Source organism: Pteronotus mesoamericanus, unplaced genomic scaffold (assembly GCF_021234165.1).
Source record: "Pteronotus mesoamericanus isolate MK-2021 breed Mesoamerican mustached bat unplaced genomic scaffold, CSHL_Meso_final contig_130, whole genome shotgun sequence".
NCBI classification, from domain to species: domain Eukaryota; kingdom Metazoa; phylum Chordata; class Mammalia; order Chiroptera; family Mormoopidae; genus Pteronotus; species Pteronotus mesoamericanus.
Genome location: NW_026555060.1, coordinates 5,581,357 through 5,605,933, shown reverse-complemented (window position 1 = coordinate 5,605,933; position 24,577 = coordinate 5,581,357). Strand labels below are relative to the sequence as shown.

The following is a 24,577-nucleotide window of genomic DNA, read 5'->3' as shown; positions in this document are numbered from 1 at the left end:
AATAAAAAATATTGGTCCAGTAATTAGATCATCTTTTTTTCAAGTCAGTTTTTTTTAACAATGATGATATTCTAGGATAGAAAATGGTGCCCTTTTTTTCATTTTACTCCACTGATTTTTTTTGTTGTTGTTAACATATCTTTTATTTTATTATTATTTTTTATTTTATTTATTTTTAGAGAGAGGGAAAAGGAGGGAGAAAGGAGAGAAAAAATGTGTGAGAGATAACATTCATTGGTTGTCTCTCTCACGCCCCCAGTTGGGACTTGGCCCGCAACCCAGGCATGCATCCTGACTGGGAATCGAATCGGTGACCCTTTGGTTGGCAGGCTGGCATTCAATCCACTGAGCCACACTAACCAGGACTTCTTCTTTTTCTTTTTTTTTTTTTTTTTTAATGACAGTCTTTCTCCAAGCTGTATTTCTCTGTCCTCACTTTGCTACAGCTTTAAGTGTTACTTATTACATAAACATTCTCCCTTAGGCTAATCAGTCTTTACTTGTCAGCTACCTTTCTGTCTTTCCTAAACTTTCTGGAGGGCAACTTTCCTGCCTCTTGTATGCATACAAAGTAGGGGATTAGAAACTTGGCAGTTCCCTAAAAGGACTTTGAGGGGATTTACTTCATTATAAAATACTTGGTCTTCTATGACACAGTGATAGGGGTGCAGCAGGACTGAGTGATACTCTGCCCCCAATAACTCCATGAAGGCCTAACAGGGAACCCGTTGTCCTCAGTGCCATGTGACACTATGAAACTAGAACGTGGACATGGAGCAGAAAACAAGCAGCAGCACACCCATATAGAAAACAATGCCTTCTTTCAGAGAATTCTTGACTCTGAGGAGTGTCCTTCAAATCTACTTAAATTCCTGCTTCTACCTTCAAAAGAAAACAGGGCATTCCCAGGAGCCTGCTACAGTGCTTTTCTAAATGTTTTATGCTTAGACTTCCCTGAACTATATAAGGCATCAAAACTCCCTCAAAACTTTCCAGAGGTCATCTTTCTCCTCACAGGTGATAGTTTTAGACAATAAATCCTAGTTTTTCTTTCAACAGACATTTAGTGAATACACACTAGATGCCAGGTATGGTACTAGGCCTCAGAATACAAAAGTAAATAAATAAAACAGTCAGAATGTACCCTGGTACATCTGAGGCGTAGGGCAAAAGCTCCAGCCCAGGGATCAGAATGCCTGAAGTTGAGTCCCAACATTCCAACTCACTAGAGGTAGGACCTAGAATACCTAGAATAGTTTGAATTGCTTTAAGCCTCAGCCTTCTAATCTGAAAAAGCAAACAAACAAACAAATGGGGGAGGGACCCCAGGGGAGTAGTTGTTTCTACTTTGCATGTAAATATTAAATTCAAACATTTGTAAAAACTTTTACTTATATACACCTAGGCTGTTAGGATAGTCACAGTGCTATGACTTCCAGAAGGGAAAAGAACGGAGCATCCCTGACCTCTCGAAGGAACCTGGCAGAAAGCAGCCCAGTAAAGAGCCGCTGGATCAGGACTGGTAAAGCAGCCATGAGGTCCCACTCTCCTCACGCCTCTACTATTTCTGGCTCCCTGCCTAGGCTGTTTTCAGTCAATAAAGGTGTTTTGCTGCCCCAAACTTTCTGCTTAGATTAGCATTGGTAATGGAACCGGCATGGGAGGCAGGAATCCCTATCAGAGGGAGGAGAAAGGTGTAACCTAACTCAGAGTGCCATCGTGAAGTGATTCAGATTTTTCATTCAAGAACTCGTTTTTTAAATCAGAACTTGAAAAATTGAGACAATTTACTTGAAAAATGAAACCTTTTCTTCAGGCAATTAGTGAACATTTCATTTTTCTTCTTTCTGACTTTCTCCTGGGTGAGAGCTCGAATCTGAACTTAGCAAATTACAATCTATTTGTTAATGATAGAACATTCTGTATCTTTCCTAGGAGTGCTTATTTATTTATGCAAGGGTCAGTGATAGTCACAACATAAGTTAATTTCCACATACAGACCTGCTGGGCTTTGGAATTGTGGGAATTGTCTACACAGCAACGCCAAGTCAATGACCAACGCTGGAGCTTGCCCAGCCAGCCAGGTTAGCCCCTCCCAGTTCTTCTAGCCTGAAAGTGAGTTAGACTTAGGCCCACTGTCTTTGAAACCCAAGAACTCAATGCTTACTGGACTCTGTGGCCCAGTTCATTGTTTCGGTATACGAAGCTCTTTTTGTTATGCTAAAAGTCAATTGAAATAATGGAGTAGCTCTGCAATTGGGTGGAAAAGACTGGTAAAGAAGAATGCAACTGAGATTACAGTGGTTTCTGAAATCAGTGGACTATCCCAAAGGGTGGGTCTGAGCCAAAGCAAGTATATTTTAAGTGGCCCAGACTGCATTCTGGGACATTATACATTATTATTTACACAACACATTCCTCTTTTATGATGTGTTCCAAGAGCTATAACCTAAGTCCAATGTTTCCTGTCTTTTCCTGACATCGCAGTGGCAGAGGAAGTTGACACTGTCAGCAGTCATGTAGGACACACCTGTTAAATCTATCATCTTATTCCTAAAGGAAGTGTTGATTTTCTGGGAAAGTAATCATGTCTTATTTTGATCTCAAATGAAAAGGCAACTAACATTTAAAGTGATGTAAGTAATATAAACAGATTTTGCTTTGTTAACATTTTTAAGTGTCTTCAAAATGAAGTTTTTTTAACTACTAAAAAGAAAGATTGCTTTATTTGAAAGATCCTCAGGTCTGTTTGATTATATATATATATATATATATATATATGTATGTATATATTTATGTTTTCCAACCACATTCTGAATAAGAAATGTTGGCTACATGAAGGCTCAAAACCAAATTTGGGGGAGGAGGATGAAGGTAGTTGAAACTTTAATTATGGAATGCTTCTGGTTCTCTCTTGAAAAAAAGAATAGAATTTACAAAAAGAAAATTAGATATAAAAGTGATTATTTATTTTAAATGAGACAAATCTAGAAAAATTATAAATTGTTAAGAGTTGATGTATATTCACTGTTCCAGTCATATATTGTTGTGTAACAAATCACCCTAAACTTAGTGGCTTAAAACAACAATTTATCATCATCACTTGCAGTTCTGGGGCTCGCTGAGCTTGGCTGGGCAATCCTTTTCGGGGTCTCTCGTGAAGTTGCACTCAGACGGTGGCTGGGGCTGCAGTCACCTTGTGGCTCATTCACGTGTGTAGAGTTGATACTGAACATGCGCTAGAGCTGAGGCTGGTGGCCAGAATGCCTACATATGTGGCTTCTTCATGTGATCTTTCCACTTCCTTATGACATAGTGACAAGCTCAAAGAAAACCAGGTGACCACTGTATCTCCTTTCATGAACCAGCTTTGACAGTCACATACTTTCTAAACTAATTTCATGTTGCTATTATAACAAATGACAAGTTTAGGGGTTTAAAATAAAACGAACTCACTGTTTTATAGTTCCAGGGGACAGAAGTTTGAAATGAGTCTCACTGGGCTAAAAGCAAGGTGTTGACAATGTTGCATTGCATTTGGAAGGTCTATGGACGGTATATTTCCTTGCCTTTTCAGTTGCTAGAGTCCACCACATTCCTTGGTTCATGACTCCTTCCTTCATCTTCAAATCTCGCAGCATAGCATCTTCAAACCTTTCTCAACTGTGACTCTTCTGCCTTCCTTTTATACTAATAAAGATCCTGGTGATTACATTGGGCTCACCCAAATAATCCTGGAAAATCTCTCCATCTCAAAATCAGTTGATTAGCAACCTGAATACCATCTACAACTTTAATTCCTCTTTGCCATGTAATGTGACATATTAGTAGGTTCTAGGGATTAGGGCATGAACATCTTTGCGGGGGGCAGCATTATTCTTCCTTATTCAGGATTTTTCCAGCCACAGTCGCCTGTCTACTCAGGTTCAAGGCTCAAAGGGAAGAAATATGAGAGGAGTTCAATCACCATGTAAGAACAGCACGTGAGATGGGAGATATGGTGGGATCATCTCTGGAAAATAAAATCTTCACATTCACAAACATTAAAAATATAAGAAATGCCAAGGTATTTTTAATCACTAAACTACCTGACACATGGCTATAAAGCTTTTGCCAATATTTTTGTCTGGAAACTCTCTGATCACCTCTTCATAAGATAACAATATAATTTTCTATTGAGAAAAAAAGGGTTTAAATTTAGTCTTTCGTGTAGCATACCTGTTCAGAATGTTTAAAAATTGTTGATATTTAAAGATATTTCTGCCCTGACTGGTGTGGCTCAGTTGGCTGAGCATTGTCCCACAAAACAAAAGGTCACCAGTTCAATTCCCAGTCAGCTCATGTGCCTGGGTTGTGGGCCAGGTCCCGACTTGGGGGCATGCAAGAGGCAACTGGTTGACTGGTGTTTCTCTCACACATTAATGTTTCCCTCCCTATATTTCCCCCTCTCTAAATAAATAAATAAATAAAATATTTTTAAAAATTTTTTCTTTTAGTTTTATAACTCATTGTTAATATGCTATATTTTAGGATTGATGTTTGATTTAAGAAAACTTTCATCAAGTATGGGTTGTAAAAATTCAAGGCATCAGTGAAAACTGGCCATACTCAGTAGGTAGCTAGTTGTCTGTTTCTTTATTGCAGAAGCATATTTTTGAGTTTTATGTTCTCTTTGTCAATGTCAGTATTTTGTAATACATCTCTATTTTTCCCAAATGATATGATTCCTCTCTCTTCCACTAACTAGAGTATCAAACAATCTATGGGCTTATCTATTAGTTCTACTAGAATTCCTCTTTTAAGGAAATTTTGCTTTTGGAATGATCTGGGGAAAATATATGTTATTTTTTTTTAATGTCCAAACGCATTCCATTGATTTAATTGTGTATTTTTATCAGAATTTTCTCTTAGTTCTTTAATAAAAGTACTTACAAATGACAAGAAGAATGCACCTTTCTATTACATCCAAGTTAGGAGTCTGTAATTTCTTGATTGTTTTATTGAAACATCCCAAAATGTGTTTCCACATTTTAGTTAAAATGCTAGGTCCCTAACTCAAATTCCCCTCAGCCAGATCCCAAAAATACTGGTGGACGCTCAAACACCTCCAAACACAAGGGAAAATGGTACGGTGGAATTTGACATGAAGAAAGCAGCCTTAATTGATTGTAGTTAAAATGTCTTTTGCAAAATTCAGAAAAACATGTATGTGAACGCTCATCCTGAGACTTTGGAAAGAGCCTATGCAAGCAAGGGGCCCTAAAACTAAATTTTATTAGCTTCACAATAAATTCCCACTTAAGCAATCAATAATTAACTGTCAAGTGCTGTGCTAAGTGATTTACATATGCTGACATAATTTTAATGCCCATAACACACACAAGTAGTAAGTACTGTTGCACAGATGCAGAGAATTTAAGTAACTTGATCTACAAGCATATAGTGGTGGAATCAGCATTCAATTGCAGAAAATCTGACTCTAGGACCCACACTCTCAACCATTAATAATGATTCTGGTACTCAGGAAGAAGGAAAATAAAACTCCAAATTGGACATAAGCTTGATCCATTTGGTTATTATACTTTCTATTAAATTCATGCAGAATGGTTATGTCAGTAGTTTAGGTTAGCCTAAACCGAGGTAATTTGGATTTGGATGTTTCATTAGGAAATTTCATCAATAAATTATTCACCTGCATACTTTTGTGTGTGTTCTTTTGTTTTCCTTCAATAACAAGTGACTGTCCTTTTAAGAAATCTGATTTGTCTCTATCAAAGTAATCTGGAAAGAAATTGTCCAGATAGAGACCAAATCTGCCAGGATTAATTGCCTCTGCCCTGAAGTTTTGGATTAACATGTTTCTAACAAAGCAGGCCAATTATTTCAGTGCAGCCCCACTGCTCCAAAGCTAGAAAAGCAGTAGGGAAAGAAAAAAGGCTTTCTTTTTCTGCCTTTCTTTAGATATCACAGAGACAGCTCTTAAAAGCTTTTGAAACATCATGTGAGTAAGTCATACCAGTAGTTTGTGGACATCTAGGTGCCTGGGGGAAATTGCTGCTGTGTTCCTGTTGACGTTGGTAAGGGTTGTTTGGCAGACATTTGAGCTGTTTTCCGTATTATTACATAGAAGAATTTTTTGTCTTTATTACAGGAGGTTGTAATCAGCAAATACTCTGATTACCCTACGATGGTTTGTTCTGCTCTCCTATTTGTAGAACCCTCATGCTAAGGAGAACCATCATGCTAAGTAGAAGTCAGGGTCCTCCAACACTCACTGCTAAAAATAGCAGATTTGAGCTTTACAGCCTGTGCTAGGAAGAAGGAGGGAGAGTTGGGGAGGAGTGATACACATATGTGGAAGATATTCTTTTGGCATGTAACCAGAAGTTACCAGATTATTGTCCTTATTGTGTTGTGCAATGTTTGTGTTTATGATGTACATAATAATATTTCTAGCTCTTATATTTAAGCATTACAGAAATGTATTGAATCACTCTACATGAAGGTTGGCTTCCTAGAATGTTCAGGTTTCTTTAGCTATATTTTATAAGCACAGTCCATATTGCATATTGAAATCTTTGCTGCTTCTTTTATTCAGTTTAATAAACATCGACTTGGCAGCTACTTGACACAAAGTGGTGGAAAACAAGGCAGCTGTGGTTATACCCTGTGGGCAGGGTGCTCAGAATCTAATGCAGGAGAGTCGAGTCAACAAATAATACAATGCGATCTGTGCAATCACAGGAGTGTGTACAAAGTCTAACAGCAAGATGGGAAGAGAAGAGTTAAGGGAGATTAAGGAAGTCTGAATACAGGAGACAATTCTTGGCAGCTTCTAAAAAAGTTGCTTCTGTTACGTGACTATGTCTTTTCCCTTCAATTCAGAATGTTATATTCATTTTTTAAAGTGAGCAGCTTCTGCCCTCAAAACAGATTAGCAGCATCTGAGCTACTTAAGAGTGTATGTCAGCAAAACTTCCATCTACAAGATGTTCTGTTAATATCTATTTCTCAGATATTCATAAAATTCATTTCCTAACAAAAACTACTTCAAGTTATATTTTGAGACTTATTTAGGCTAAGTCAGAATATTGCCATTTCCCTAAAAATGGATTATTTTCATATATTTTAATTACAAAATTAGTAACATTGCAGAAAATTTCAAAAAAGCAATTCCCTATACCCAACAATCTAACACACTATTATTGTGGTGATGAAATTCTCTGGTTTCTTTTCCAATATGTCTATTTTTAATTGCATTGTGAAATACACATAAAAGGGAATATATATACAATTTAAAGACTTTGATAAAACAAGCAATTGTACAAGGTCTGTCCAGGAAGTATCCAGCCATGTACTATGAAAAATAGAGATATTTATTGAAGAAGATATGAGAAACATTGTACATAGGACAATGGCACCTCATTCCCCTTCAAAGTAGGCACCTTGGGACCTCACACAGTTCTCCCAATCACCATCAGCTGTTCCATTGTATTTTCTTCAATCTCATCAACAGTCTGAAAACTCTTCCCTTTCAAAGGTGATTTTAGTTTTGGGAAAAGCCAGAAGTCACAGGGCACCAAATCTGGGCTGTAGGGTGGCAGAGTCACCTGGGTGATTTGATGTTTTGCCAAAAGACACGAGACTTGGTGAATGAGAGGGTGTGTTGTCGTGATGAAGCTGCCAATCACCAGTTGCCCATAGCTGTGGCCTTTGGAATCATCTGAATCTTTTCCGCGGAGGAATGTTCAAGCTTAATGTAAAATTTAATGCAGATTTGTTGCTCTACTCAATGTCACACCAACCATTCTCATTATATTAACAATGGCTGGGTTTTTTCCAGACAGACCTTCATATCTACCACCCAAGCTAATAAATAATATGTAGTATGTATTTTTGAAACCTCTGGATGCCTTCCTCAGATCCCATCCCCCACTCTCTCCCTACAAGTAGCTTTAGTACCAAATTTTCAGCTAATTATTCCCTTCCTTTTAAAAATAGATTACTTTATATGTATCCTTATATAATATATTGTTTAATGTTTGAATTTCATGTAAGTGGAATCATATTGAATGTATTTTTCTGAACTTTTTTTCAACATTATTGTTTATTTGTTTTTTCCTTTTTGTCAGGGGATCCGAATGGGTGCCTCCTGAGAATACCAGTGCTGTCAGCTATTGCTGTCCTCCCCTGCTCAGTATTATATTTTGAAGTTTAATCCATGTTTGCTTATAGCCATTGCAATTTTTATTGGTATGTAATGTTCCATCGTGTAAAAATACCACACTCTGTTCATTCTACTAGGGATGGACTTTGGGAACTTTCCAGTTTATCATTATTATAAAAAATGCAGCAATTCATGTTTTTCCTCCACCTCTTTGTGCATATTTCCAAGAATTTCCCTCTAGCAGATGCCTAGAAGTGGAATTTCTGGGTCTCAGAACATGAGCATCTTCAACTGGTCTAACTAGCATTTACTGGTTTCCAGAGCACTTGAACCATTTTCCACATCCATCAATTCTCAGCAAGAGTTCCTGCTATATATAACACATCCTCACCAACACATGTTACCTATTTTCATAATACTTCAAAACAAGGGTTAGAATGACATACTTCTCTATCCTCTTCTTTATATAAAGCTAAACACAGAGCAGATGCTCAGTAAAAATCCTTTGGTTGCTTGATTTTGGAGTATATATTCTATAAAGTTAAAGCCTGTAGTGTACTTAAACATATGATTATTATTTCCATAAATAGAAGAAAGCTTTGCTTTAAAAAAATTAATAGATACATACATAAACATATATTCAGACACTTGCATGCCCATGAAAACACATAAATACATAATGCTTGTTTATCAACACAAAAGGGGGATCAAGGAAATGGTATTTGAATTTTTTTACACACATACTCACATGCATGTAGTGTGGGGGCACATATGTGCATGTGTGTAGAAGTGTGTACCTCCTTAGATGTTTGCATCTGAGAATATGGGTTTTTAAACTCTGTCATTTGAAAATAATTATTCACTTCAGAAGCCCAATATTTGGAACCATTGATTAGAGGTTCTCTATTGTCAATTTATGTAGAAATTTGAAAAGCATAGTGTAAGGTGAGCTTAACTATGCACCTTTCTAAGCAGAAATAGGGCTTGAAATTCTAAATTTACCTTTTCTCTACCTGTAACAGATTTTCATCCTCTTACCACGCCCACAATTTAAAACCAGTTTTGTTTTAAAATATAAAACTTTTATTCATCTGTCAAACTTTGAGACTTTTAAAGCTAAAAATACTATTTGTGTAATTTAAACATAGTTCAAAATCAGCAAAATATAAAAATTTACTATAAATCATAATTCTATAAAGAAATGAAGTTATTTCTTACTAGTCAAATACATAATTTTTTATCTAAAATATAAATGGTTACTAAACAATAATGTATTAAAAAGAGTAAGGCAAATTTGTTTATCTAATAATTTTGAGAATTATTAGGAAAAAATATTTTCAGATATTTCAATTGTAGAGAAGTTGTGTTCCACCAGTGATAAAACGTAGTGTCATAAGTAGCAGAGAATGTAAGCTTTCTAGTATCACACCTGAGATATTGTATTGTGTCTCATATTTAAAATATTACATATTTTTTATTGATAATACTTATTCATGGGCTTAATTTCATTAAGCATAAATGTAGTGGCTAGGCCCTGAAAGAACTAAATAGTCTGGATAATTATGAAATTTACATTTTAGTTTGTACCATACAGACTTTAATTTCACCCTAAAAACACATATTCCTGACCTCAGCTGTCTGACAGTTGAAAGATTCTGAAACCTGGAATCAGCAGAGTTACATTTGAATACTGTCCCTGATTATCTACCAGCTAAGTGCCTCTCAAAGCTTCCGTTCCCACATTTGTAAAAATACAATAATAACTCCTGACTATCCACAAGACTATTTTGGGAGATAAAGAAAAAGAATGTATGTAAATGCACTTTATAAAATGCTAAACAAATGTATATTATTATTATTATTATTATTAGGTTCAAATTCCAGCTTTATTATTTAATATCTATATGGCTTACATTACAAGCTAATTAACTTTTAAAGCCTGTTTCTTTACTTGAAAATGGCAGTTGATGAGTATTAAATGAGACAGTACATATAGAGCACGTAAGCACATAGAAAATGGTAATGGCTTGATAGGAGTAACATTATTTCTTGTTACTTCTCTTATTAGCCATATGAGAAGAAAAATTGCTTTAAATCATTCTTTCAATATGATGATAGATTATACCAAACTTGGGAGAAACCTGAATTAGATAACATACAACTATGACAAAAGAACAAATCTTTTCTCTTTAAAGACCTAGCTGACTAATGTGAAAACTGACCTTTGTCCTTATTAGGTAACTGGATGAACCAACCTGGACACAAACTATATAAACAGATTTCACAAGCAAAGGATATTGTCACAAAGCCCAGGGATCAGCATCAGTATAACCTGATGGATATCACATTCTATAAAATGTTTGGATGCAAATAAAAATTGCTTGTTTATTTCTAACAAGGACACTTCAATCCTATGACCTCTTTCTCTTTGCTTTGGTTTTTGAATCACCTTGTCTTTGAAAATAAGTACTTTGTACTTCCTTATCACCCATTTCTACAACCAAATGCCTTTGCCTATCTCCACCCAGTATCTTTTATCCATGTTTTCCTGAGAGATGGATAAAGTGGGTCACCATAGAGAAAAGCCATATGCAACATCACTTTTCCCTACAGCCCTTGAGGTCAAACATCTCCAAGATGTTTATGACCCAAATTTAGATCAAAAATGTTCGGGAAATCAGACAGCTGTATGGGACAATTCTGGCTCCAAATAACACTAACCTTTTATGTGATTTCATTTAAAAAAAAAATCCTAAAAAACTAAAGTGACATTCACTTGAAAAATATAAAACTTCTGGTGTATTTTAGTTTGTGGCACATAGAACAATCATAATGCAAACCAAGTTGTATAGTTTTCTTTGTCCATTAAGTACATATGTGTTCCCAGAAGCCACTGAATCATGGTAACTTCTGATCTTATCCTAACCAGTTACACAAGTCCTGGGAATCAAACATCTGTTTATTTGTTAATGCAGCCAGGCCCAATACACCTTTGTCTTATTAAATATTATCGAGGACTTGACAGCATTAGAAATTAGAACTGAAAAATTCTTAAAATTTTAATTTATTTGTCCTATTAAAATAACAATAATCCCATTACTTGTTCACATTAATAACATTTCTATAATAAATATATATTTTTCTTTTTTAAAAAAAGGATTTTATTCATTTATTTATTTATTTTTAGACAGAGGGGAAAGGAGAGAGAATGAGAGGGAGAGAAACAACGTGTGGTTGCCTCTCATGCACCCCCAAATGAGGACGTGGCCCAAAACCCAGGCATGTGCCCTTACAGAGAATTGAACCAGCAAACCATTGGTTCACAGGCCAGCACTCAATTCACTGAGGCATACCAGCCAGGACAATATATTTTCCCAAGCAAAAAACAATTAGCGAGAAGAGGAGCACTGTTTTACATTTTGACAAATCTTTTTATGTCCGAGATTTTATTGCCTATGTTTTCTTGTAGGATTTTTATGGATTTTGAGTCTAACATTTAAGTCTTTAATCCATCTTGAGTTCATTCTTGTGTATGGCATAAGGAGGTGGTCTAGTTTCATTTTTTTGCACATAATCTGTCCAATTTTCCCAACACCATTTGTTAAACAGACCATCTTTACCCCCATTGTATGTTTTTGCCTCTTTTGACAAATATAAATTGACTCTAAGGCATAAGTTTATTTCTGAGCTCTCTATTCTGTACCATTGATCTATGTTTTTCTGCCAGTACCATACTGTCTTTATTACTGTGGCCTTGGGAGTATAGTTTGATATCAGGTAGTGTGATTTCTCCAACTTTGTTTCTTTTTCTCAAAATTGTTTTAGCTATTCAGGATCATTTGTGGTTCCATATAAACTTTTGGAATATTTGTTTTAATTATGTGAAATATGCCATTGGTATCTTGATAGTAATTGCATTGAATCTCTAGATTCTTTGGGTAGTATGGACATTTTAATGATGTTAATTCTCCCTATCCATGAATATGGTGTAAATTTCCACTAATTTGTGTCTTCAGTTTCTTTTGGTATCTTATAATTTTTCAAGTTCACTTCACACGTTTTTAAATAAAATGTCTGTCTTTCAAATGTCCAAGTCTGAACAACCATAGTTTTTCTGTCAGCCAGCTTTTTAAGTAAAAATGATGTTCCATGAGAAAAGCTTGTCTCTCTATCACGCAAGTACTTTTACTCAAGAAAACTATTGTACTTTTCAATATGCAGCAAAGGTGCTTAAGCATATTTACCATTTTTTTACATAGGATATTAAAAATGTACAATCAAGTATCAATATTTAATAAAATTTATAATTTTACTGCTCCATAAAGGACATTCTCAGGGCAAACTGGCTATGTTTTCCCCTATGCGATTTGATTTTTTCTGTGAGTGCATGGCAGTGAGAGAATACAATGAAACTTCTGGTCAAGATGGTGGCATAGGCAGACATGACTTGCCTCTTTGCACAACCACATCAAAATTACAACTAAAATATAGAATAACCATCACTCAGAACTCAGAAATCAAGTTGAATGGAAGCCTGACAACTACAGAATTAAAGAGACACTTCTATTCAGACCTGAAGGAGGAGTGTGGATGTGGAACAGGTTGATCCCTCTCCCATGTATGGTGGGTAAAAATTCAGGGGGACTATCTTGGGAGTGAGGAGTCCCAGCCCCACATTAGGCCCCCAGCCCAGGGTTTCAGTGCCAGGAAGTTAAGTCCCCACAACTTCTGGCTGCAAAACCAATGGGATTGAGTTTGTGGAAGAAACTTCTGGAGCACCAAGCAGTTCCTCTTAAAGGACCCACATATGAGCCCTGGCTGGTATGGCTCAGTTGATTGAGCACCAGCCTGCGAACCAAAGAGTTGCCAGTTCGATTCCCATTAAAGGGCTCATGGCTGAGTTGCAGGCCAGGTCCCTGGTTGGGTTGCATAAGAGAGGCAACCACACACTGATGTTTCTCTCCCTCTCTTTCTCCCTCCCTTCCCCCTTCTCTAAAAAGAAAGAAAGAACATGTGAACTCACCTACTCAGACTCACTCCCTCTGAGCTCCAGCACCGGGGTAGCAGCTTGAAAGGCACCAGGGGTATACAGGGAGAAACTGAAGTGTCTGGCATCAACACTAACAGAGGCCATTGTCTCTTTTCTAAACCCTCCTCACACAGAGCTGGCAAGCTGGTGCCATATATGAGACTTCATCAACTTGGCTAGCACTGTTTGACCTGCCTTGCACTTTACCCCACCCAATTTATGGGCCCACCCAAGCTACTTTTCCATATGAATGGCTGGTCTTGGCTAATACTTCACAACTTCCTAAATCCTCACAAACAAGCAACAACAGCTGGCCTCAATGAGCCCCCGGCCTGGCACTGGCAGCAGCCCGCCTAGATTCACAGCTTGGCTTACATCTGAGAATCTCCAAGCCCAGCACCAGTAGCAGCCATCTCAGAGTGCACTATAGCTCAGGAAGGGTGACAAATCAGGACAACTGTAATAGCATAATCAATAAACTATAATTTTTAAAAAAATACAATGCTTCCTAATGTAATCTGGTGCCACTGCCTTGAGTCATACTGAGATGCCAGCAATTTTAACCACCAGGGTTTACACCATTAGTGAAAATGTCAAGACAGAGAAACAGTATTATAAGTATTAGCATTATAATGAAAATAATTTTTATCTCACAGACTGCAGAGAGGATCTCCCCAGGAGTCCATTGACCATACTTGAGAAGTGCTATACAAAACAACTAAAAAGAATATCTAGCCACAAGTCCTCTTTTGGAAAGTTTGTAATATATATAAGGGCCATACAGAAGTGATAGGTTGTACATTTCTGGAGAGACACTTCTGCAGGTCTCTATGCTGGAAAGAAAGGAAGAAAGGAAGAAAAACAAGAAAGACTTACTAAGAACTGTATTAAACAAGTGAATCACATCCCTATTCCCTCCTGGGGAGGCAGCTCTAGGCTGTCATGATTTATCATGAGACCGTATGGTTCTTTCATAACACCCATCATCCACATTACCATCCAGTTATGACTTTAGACTGAGGACATCCAGTATGGAGGTTCATAGAAACCGGGATATTATGAGGACATTAATGCAAGAGTTATTCTCAAAGATTAACTAGAGAATCAGACTCCTTCTCTCCAAATTTTAAAGGGAGAAAATAAACAAAAGAAAAAGAATCTTTCAAGTGTATGTGGCATAGAAGCTCGGAGAGAAAATGGCATCAGGATAGGAAATGGGGAAGAAGGGGTTTAAACAGGTCACAAGCATACAAAAGTTATAGTAAGCTGAAGCTACAAGAAAGGAGACACAAGGAATTAGGAAAAACAATGAGGTAGAGAAAAGTAGCTGAAGAGAGGGTGAGCATGTTGGTCAGTAGAGGCAGAAGCAGTAAAAGCAGAGACAAAGAGCAACCAAATCACCACGATGGTGGAGGGTCAACAAAATTTGGCTACTGAAACACTAACGAGAAAATCCAGTTCTTAGAGTTGCCCTGCCAGGCCTCAGCTCTCAGCTGAGGTTCCTTTTTTCTTTGTATGCCTTTCCAAAAACCCACTTGTTTTTCAGAAGAAGTAATGAGTGAGTCTCTGTCCTTGTATCTAATGGAGCCTAATTAACTCCTAACTACTGGGAAGGCATCATGCTAGGTGCTTTCGTGTCATTATCTCAATTTTAACTGTCTTTCTTGCTTTAAGTATATGTACCAACCATGCTCCCACACATCAGGTACAATGAGAAATACAAAGTTGACTTGATTTTCATGTTCATAAGCCATAATATACACAAATTATGTAGAGGCAACAAGCCAGAGGGAACTGCTAGTTGAAGAATTTGTTACTTTTTCTTCCTAGTTCAAAAAGAGAAAAACAACTGAAATACAAGGCAATAGGGTGATAAGAGAAAAGGGTGTATCCAGTTGGGATTCATTTAGTCACAAAAACAAATCCAGTTGAATTAAATTAAACAGGCAGGGAGAATTTATTCAAAGACTACAAGGCATTAAGAAATGCTCAGCCTCAGAAAAAGCCACACTTGAGTTTCTTCTCAGTCTCTGTGTTTCTCTGAGTAACCTCTGCATTCTTTCTGCCCACACACCCTAACTTCCTCTGTTTTCCTGTCTGGCAGAGTAAGGCTCCCACAGTTCCTGAGTTTGCAGGTCACTGGGCTCCGTCACAGTGAAATTGAATCCCTCTCCTCTTCCCTTCCTTCTTCCCTCCCTCTATTCCTCACCTGCCTCCATTCCAAATTCATTGGGAAAGTGCTCTGATTAGGTTCAATATTGATTGTTGGTACAGTAAACTGCAGCTGAGAGGCAGAGTCAAGGAGCGACCTTATACAAAATGGAAATGATGGTGGAGTAATAATGTAGAGGCTGGTCTTACCACCTGGCATGACCAGACTGGGGCAGTTAGGAGGAGGGCTGGCTCACTCTTTATTAATAGTTGACTGATTCTAAAAGATGCCCACTACAAAAGATGAACCATATACCTCCACCATATTAAGCAAAGCAACTCTTAAGTGATCTCAGGTGGCCCTTGAGGCTCTATCTCATGATCTTGGAAAAGGACATTTCAGATTCACCACTCCCCCCCCCCCAAAAAAAAGGCTGTCCCCAGCAATGATGTTAAAATGTGTTCTGAGAAATCTCTCCCTTTGCTGATCTCCCCCTACCATGTTCCTGTTCTTCTCAGAGCTCACATTGTCACTAGACCTGAGCTAGTCATCCCCCAAGCAATATCCCATGTTCCAAACCTGCTCTTTTCCTTTCCTTTCACTCAAGCAAAATCTGTCTGCTCCATGATAATAGATGGAAAAGTCACCTGTGTTAGAACTGTAATGGTCTGATACTGTTAACCATTCCAAATAAAAGAACAGTTTATTGGTGTGATTCTGTCTTTTAGAGGAGGGTGTCTGATGATTGCAACAACTGAGTCAATTTGGGGAGGGGGGAGGTACGTTAAGAAAGGAGGTCTACCCTGTACTCCTTACCATGCAACCTATTTCTCCCAAAATGAGGGACTTGACCTTTCCTTCTGTTTCCATGCAATCTTGTTTTCCAGATCTACTTAGTAACTGATGTCTCTTGATTTTCACAACATAGCCATCATACTCTGTTCTTTGCATAATAAACAATATTATAAAACAGAGCCATTCAGTGCAAAGTCTTAAGGAGTCTGCATTTGTGCAATGCCTTCAAACACCCTAAATAAAGAATAAGCAAATTTGTTTTTTTAATGAGCTCTAAGAGAGTTTTCAACGATGAGAGTTCTCTAAAAGTTATAGTTTGTTCTCTTAAAACGCAAATTTACAAATGTCCAGTAAGAGACTGTGTTTTTAAGAGATTTTATTTAATTTTTTTAGAAAAGGAAAGGGAGGAAGAGAGGGAAAGAAACATCAATGTGTGAAAGAAGCATCGCAGGCCCCTAAGCAGGGACACGGCCTACAACCCAAGCATGTACCCTGATCGGGAATCAAACTGCCAAACTTTTGGTTCAGAGGCTGGCACTTAATCCACTGAGCCACATCATTTTAATAAGTATAACTTGTACTTTCAGGTCCATTTTCATTCAAGGGGCTGCAAATCATTTTAGGAAGTGACCTACATAATTTAAAATTCTATCTGTAACTATGTTACGGTAACCAATGAGAAGAGATTATAAACTATTCTGTCAGACCTTCCAGCTCACTCAGCTATAAAATCTATAAGCAGATCTTAGGCTTTAATTCTCCTAATCTCCTGCACAGAAAGGCAGTACGTCTTACTGGTTAGACAATGGATTCAGTAACTAGACTTCTAAGTTTAAATCCTTTGGTCACTAGTTGGGAGACTCTCAGAAAGTTGTTTAAGCTATCTATGCCTCAGTTTCCTCACCTGTAAAATGAGGTTACTAATATTATCTACTCATGATTATTGTTAAGATTAAACAAATTAACAACATTGCAAAGCTCTGAGAACAGCAGATGGTCATACTAAGGTTTAGTTATTATTGCATTAACTTTATAATCTTCGTAGACTTTTGGTTACTACTGACAGAGACTCTCTTCTTGACCTAATTTTCACCAGAGCGCCTGTGACCTTTTTGCTGGACTAGGCCAAACCTTAGGTTTTCATCTTTGTCCTTTTAGAATCCAGTTGAGCAACAATCCTGTTAAAGTAGTTTAGCAAAAAATCCCTACCCTTATCTTATCACCCTGGGATATCTTATCATCCTGGTCTGCCTCCAGCAAAAATTCTGTGAGTCTTCTAGCAAGAATTCTTCTTATCCCTGAGGTTTTCTCTGTAATTTTTTTATCCACTGACCCCCTGCCCTCCTCCTTGGCTGTAAATCCTTACTTGTCCTCTTTGGAATTGTAGTTAGGTTAGATCTTCCTCCCCCACTACAAAACCCCATTGAGGTAGCCCTCCTTGAATAAAGTCTGCCCTACCATCACTACGAGTCATGACTTTTTCCTTTAACACTGCCCTGTCTTTTTAAAATAATTAATCATTCCTTGTGCAGAGAAGGGGGAAAGGCATATTTTGGAGATAGCTCTAATATTTTAATCTTGTGGAGTAGCATGTGAAATGTCCAATAGATGGTAGAAAATGTTGAAGTCTATTAAAACTTTTATAAACCTACGTAATGTTATTAATCCTACCCTAGACGATGAATCTAGGAAACTGCTCAGTAACCTAAAGCAACACCAGTTGTCTTAGGTTGGGTTTTGAAGTTGAACCTAAGAAAGGGGTTCCAGTGTATTTACTTTACTGAGTGAATGCTCATTTGGAAAAATCTATGAGGAGAAGCAGCAGGATCAGGAAGAGCTGAGCGGGGACATGGTCTCAGGTGAAAGTTTTGGGAAGCATATGGAAGAATCAAAACTAGTCAGTTCTTGGTTACCCTTGGATAGGGGAGGAGTATAATCTCTCAGGAGTCTCTGGTAAAGGCCCCCACTTGGCCAAGACAAGTCTCTGAAGAAAGTCATGGGTACGAGATTTTAGCCAAGGCACTGGCAGCAGCTTAAGGATGGCTGCCCAGCCTGTAAAGGGGATCCGGGCTGGGCAACAATGCCTGCCACACAACTCTTCATTGTTCTTCACTGATGATTTCTGACACATGATAGTGGGAACTTCAGTTGTGCATTCTTTGTGTTCCTGGCACTTGTCACAGTGCCTAGCAGGTGGTACGTTTTTAATAAATTGTTTCATTCATTTCATTACACATCAAGAGACTCCTATTTAATTTACAAAGCAATTTCTTAAAGAGTCTTCTAAATTTAGATTTTATTTTGTACTTTTGCTAAGTGACATCGCAGTGTTTTCCTTCCTGCCCTTGTCACCACCCCACCTACTTATGTTTTACATTTTTTTCCTGCAAATCAATAGGAGAGGAAGGAAGTATGGCCTCATGGTGGAAGAAAAGCTTGAGACCAGATATCCTAGCGTTACTGCTCTCTAAATGAATGCCCAGGTGAAGTAAGTCACTGAACCTCTCAAAGCCTCCAGATCTAGGCAAGGCGAGTGGTAAATCCTTAAAATGGTCTGTTTTACTTCATATTAGCTACATCTTTCGTACATCTTTTTTTATGTTAAGTCTGTTTACATTACACATAATGAACGAGAACTAGCCAAAGCACCTTCCTGCTGAAGATAGGAATCTGAAAGTTCTTGTGTTTAGAGAACAGAACACATTCCTGGAATCTTAGGATCCTGTGATGCTAGGCTTGCACACTCTGTTGTGGAGAGAGAAGAGCTAAAATAATCTCATCTTTGCTCATCCATAATGCATATGGGCAAAGTGACCTCATTTTCTATGTGTATATACAAGGGATAGGCAAGAGGGATCTGAGGGGTGGAATCTGCCGAGATTACTAGCAAACGGACATTGTTTCCTCAATAGAAGGGGCTCTGAGCCTCTCAAAGTGCCTTTTAAATTCTCCTTTAGGTTTCATCTGACCTTTATTTCTGTTGACAATAATCTAACCATGCATGCCCAGAGTGGATCATGTCCAAGAAAGCCCTATTTTTTTTTTTAAGGATAGAGATAAACTGCCCAAAATATCTTGGTATTGGAACTATGTAACTGAAGGCACTAAATCATAGAAAACTGGGAAATAAGGACCAATGACAAAAGCACAAAGATCTTATTGTGAAGGATATATAAACCCAAACACTCTAATGAAATTAATAGCCTATTAAAATGTTTGCTCATAAATTACATCTAAATTAAAGTATGCATTAATAAAAGCTTTTTATAACCACAAATTATACGAAGTATTTACCTCATGAATAATCATCTGGCTCCTCCAGAACTGAGGAAGGTTGGACTTGAAGAAAGAAAAGAGGGGCTTTGGAAACTGTCACAGGGAAAGAATTACTGAGGTTGACTCTGCACGTGTGCATGTTTTCACTGTGAGTGTGGAGAGCTAAATGTGTGAAGTGGGAGGGAAAGCTAGGGTTAGGGGACAGGAATAAAAGGCATAGGCTACTTTGGAAACAAGTAAACAGAAAGTTTGTAGACTTCTAATGATAAATCTTAAGTATTTCAAAAATTCCCAACACTGTTGTCTATCTCAAGAACTAGATAGAACCCAGATTCTCCTCTCCAGAAATTGATGCTCATGGGAGAAAGTTGCACAACCTGTATCATTATACAGTGATAGAGCCAGATAGAGAGCTCTACTACACCACTTATCATGCCGTGGTAAGGCTGGAGGGTAAATCCATTTGCTGAAAGGAAAGTTGGTTTCTGCTGGTTTGTCCCTTCTCGAGCATGGGCATCTTACCAATTGAGAGATTCAGTTCCTTTCCACATATCACACTCATTATTCAAACCCTCTCCTTTCTTAGCTTCTAACTTGCCCCAGAGAGGGTTCGGTTAATTTGCTAGAGTAGTTCACAGTACCCAGAGAAACATTTTACTTACTGGAACACTGGTTTATTATAGAAGGATATAACTCAAAAATAGCCAAATGGAAGAGATACATAGGGCAAGGTGCAGAGAAAGGGTGTGGAGCTTTCATGTACTCTGGTACTGAGTGCCCCACTCTCCTCAAGTCTCCATGCGTTCACCAACCCAGAAGCAACCTAAACCCTACTGTTTGGGGGTTTTTATGCAGGCTTCATTTACGTGAGCTTGATTAAAATATTGGCCGTTGGTGATTGCTTCAGAGTCCTGCCCCTCTCCCCAATCCAAGGTGGAAAGGAGAGACAACTGAAATTCCTAACCCTCTAATCACAAGGTTGGCTCCATTGACAATCAGCAGCCATCTTTAGCTTTCCAAAGTTACCTCATTAATATACCAAAATACACCTTTGTCACTCTCAACACAGGAAATTCCAAGAACTTGGGAAGCTGTTAGCCTGGAACTGTGGATGAAAACCAAATACATATGAGAAATACATTTTGGTCATCTGAATGACAGAATATATATTTATTATAAATCACAGTGTCACACACATATTGTGAGGACTTTTTCATTCAGCCTGAGTAATTACAAATGAAGTTAAATTTGTCTGAAAGAACAGAAACTGTCACTTACTCAATTCCAACTTACTTTGGTAAAACGAGTATTTGTTTTCAATTCTCCATTTGTTCCTGTAGTACATCTTATTACCTCCAAAAATAATTCAAGATATTTAGAAACACCTTCATAACATTTCCATTGAGGAAAATCATTTCATTGTCTATGTTATAAATGTTGAACTAATCTGAGTAACAAATGATTCTTTCAAGTTTTCTAAGTATTTATTTTTGGAACTAAAATTCTAAAAATTAGATAGACTAACAGGGGTTTTTTCATTTTAAAATATCTTAATATTTAACTATTGAATATAACCACCCTGATGGTTTTCCCTGTTGCAACTTTAAGTTATTTGAGAAGTTTAAAACCTTCATGAATCTTGAGCAATACTCAATATATTATAGATGTTAAAAACAAGACAACAAGGCTCAAAGTAGAGTCACTTATGCTAAGCTCCAAGTCACCAAACCAAGCTTTACTTATAGTTTCTGCTCCCCCAGAAATAGAATCTTATGCCAGTCAATCAGAAATCACCTAATCAGAACTAGTTAGGTAATTTGCCTAATAGCCTCCTGTCACCCCCTAAGGGAAAGTGACTGTGCCATAATCAATGTACTTTTTTGTCCAGTATAATTTTCTTATTCCTTCCCCGTTCTGCCTATAAAGTCTTTCATTTTGTACAGCTCCTCAGAACTCCTTTCTCTCTGCTAGATTGGATGCTGCCTGATTCATGAATTATTAAATAAAGTCAGTAAGATCTTTAAAATTTACTCAAATTTGTTTTTTATCATAGATTACACATTGATCTATGTAATATTCACAACAAATACAACAAGATATTGTATTATTAAAATGCTTAGAGTCACATGGAATAATACATGGAGTTACATAAAAACTTGACTTAGCCTAAAGTTTCCTTTCCTCCAATGTCACCTTAATAACCTGAGATGTTAACTAGGAGATATGACAAAATAACATTTTTTGGGCTCTATTTTCCATCTTCATGTTGTTTGTGTTGAAGTATAACGAAATGGTCAAAAGGGAGAGAGCAAGAGATAAGTCAGGAGAAACAAAAAATAGAGATTGAAAAGCCAGTCCCTTAGTAAATTGGTATTAATGGTACTCTCAACTGTTGATTAACCAAACAAATGAATGGAGATCAAATTCCTGTTATTAGTTTGCTAGGGCTGTCATAACAAAGTACCATAGACTAGGTGGCTTAAACAACAAAAATTTATTGTCTCATAGTTCTGGAGGCTAGAAGTTTAAAATCAAGGAGTTGGTAGGATTGGTTTCTCCTGAGGCCTCTCTCCTTGCCTTGTAAATAGCCATCTTCTCTCTGTGTCTTCCCATCATCTTCCCTCTGAACATGTCTGCATCCTAATTTATTCTTCTTAGAAGAACACTAGTTATATCGGATTAGAGCCCACGCTAATGACTCATTTAACTTAATCACATATTTAAAGACCTAGTCTTCAAACATAGTCACTTTTTGAGGTACTGGGTTGGAACTTCAACATATAAACTTTAGGGGGAATGCCATTCAGTACATAACAGAGTTCTGACAAGCCTGCTGCTGAAAAACACCAAAAATTTCATTTATAATGTAAAGCATCTTTGTAAATGCATCAAAGAGTGGAGAGCGGGAAGAAAAAGATATATACACAGGCCAAAAACTAAAAGTGGGAACCTAGGTAAATAAAGGAACCTAGGAGCAGTGAAACTAATTTCACTTTGAGGGCACTTTCAAAACATGATGAACTTAAGCATTCATTTTTTGATCTTCCTTTAATTTACAGGGAGCTGAGAACAGGAGATGAAACCCTAGACCTACCCAAAGTGAGGAATCTGAAAAAGAATCCATAAGCCAAAGGAATCAGCACTCAACGTAAACGTGAGCTAGAAATAAACCTATCCCCTACTCATACCCCCAAACCACGGGACCACAAGGAGCAATGCCGCTCATGAACCATGGCATTGGGTAAAGGCAAAAGAAATCTCTTCTAGTAATTCATAGATGCAAGCCAGCCTCAAGCAGGTTTGTAGCCTGAATTTATAGCACTTTTGTGGCCCAGAAAACCCTAAAGCCTGGAATTTAATTTCAAGTAATCTTAGGTTGCTCTTGGTCTTAGGTATCTGGAAGAAGTATTCTGATTATTAATTGATGAATAAGAACCCATGCTCCTCCAAACTCAGTATTATAAAACAACAGGAATATATTGTATTCATGGATTGTGTGGGTCAAGAATTTGGAAAGTGCACTACAAGGAGAACTTGTCTGGGGCTGCATGGTGTCTTGTGCTTACCTGAGAAAATTTAAAGAGTAGGAAGTGACTCTGGGGATCGAAGCAGAAAAAACCTGTAAAATAGTTTAACCACATGTCTGGTGGTGGATGCAGGCTGTTGGCTATGACTTCAGCTAAGGCTCTTGGCAGAATACCATCATATGACCTTTTTACATGGATGTATGGGCTTCCTCACCATTTGTGTTATTCTTATTTAGGACCACAGATCTTGCAAGTGCCTCATCTCCCAGCAACAACTTATCCTGGGTTCCAGCAACACCACTCCCTCTCTTTGACCCTTCAGGGCTAAATGTAAGTCTTTTTTCCTGTTTCTAGTGCTTGAGTACTTCATCATCTTTTATTAGTTCCTTTCGTGCTGTCCATACATCTCTGAAGAATTTCTTCTGTTAACATTTTGAGGGCAATGCCTGTTTATTCCCTGACAGGATCCTGACTCACAACAGGAGACACACCTAAAATACAAGAATGCTGAAATGTTGAAAACAAGAGGTTAGAGATATTATACCACAAAAATACCACCCCTCCAAACTGATATCACTATACTAAAGTAGACCTTAAAATTAGAAAACAATATTTAAAATAAAAGAGATATATGATGAAATATTCCTTTCACCAGTAATATAATATTACTACCATAGCCTCAAATTACATGAAGTGAAAAAACTTGATAAAATTAGGTAAATCTGTCAAACTAATAGAGAGTAAAACAGACAATGGGCAGAGAGAGTTAACACCATCTTGAAAAGCTGGCTCCACTTGAAATGAACCCTTTTCCCTGGGTGGACTCTGAAATGTGTACTGAGGATCCAGGTTAATCACAAACTGCCATTGTTAACCTTCTACCATTCAGCCCTTCCTCTGGGGGAAGGCACCCTCAGTATTATCTATCTTTTAATTCACCCTGACACCAGAGCAAAGTCTCTGGTCCCTTTGTTCTCCTGGTTTCTTCCTGCATTACTTTGGGGAGTAGTTGGTCCATTTCTTACGAGGTATGAAACAGGCGGTATGGGGTGGGAGTTAGGGTCGGGTGTGAATGGTGCGGGGATCCATTTTGTCCTGCCGCCACCCAGGACTGAGTTTCTGTAAGTTCCTTATCAAAACTCTTTTAAACCTGACAAGCTGGACTTGCCTGTTTCTTTCTTCTGGCCTCTGGGCATTCTTGGCATTTGGGAACCACTATGCATAGATAGCCTTTTTACAAAACAGGTAAGAATTATGCACAAAGAACAGTTTGTTTTTTAAAGCACACAATGTATTTAAATAGCTTTATAACAGGCCATTTTGTTTCCTAATTTTATGTTTTCTTAGGGTAACAGTACCCTTAGTTTTCATTTACCTGAGAGTATATTGATTGGCAGCAGAGAAAGACAAGTACAAATGTAGAGGGTAGCCAGAGGAAGCTAGTAATAGTTTTAAAACTAATTTGTCTTAACATTAAATATGACTAAATGTTAATATATTAATATATCGATCTAAGAAAAATACTAAAATTCCAAGATGTAAATGGCAAAAAAGTAGGTAGTTTATGAAAGAGAAGCTAAAAATGGCTAAACAAAGAATGTTCAACTTCACTAACAATCAAAGAAATAGAA

At 37.5% G+C, this 24,577-nt stretch overlaps 1 pseudogene; it reads left to right on the top strand.

Moving 5' to 3' along the window:
* Positions 1–24,577, top strand: part of LOC129087520 (TATA box-binding protein-associated factor RNA polymerase I subunit D-like) — a 29,637-nt pseudogene that overhangs the window by 3,405 nt on the left and 1,655 nt on the right.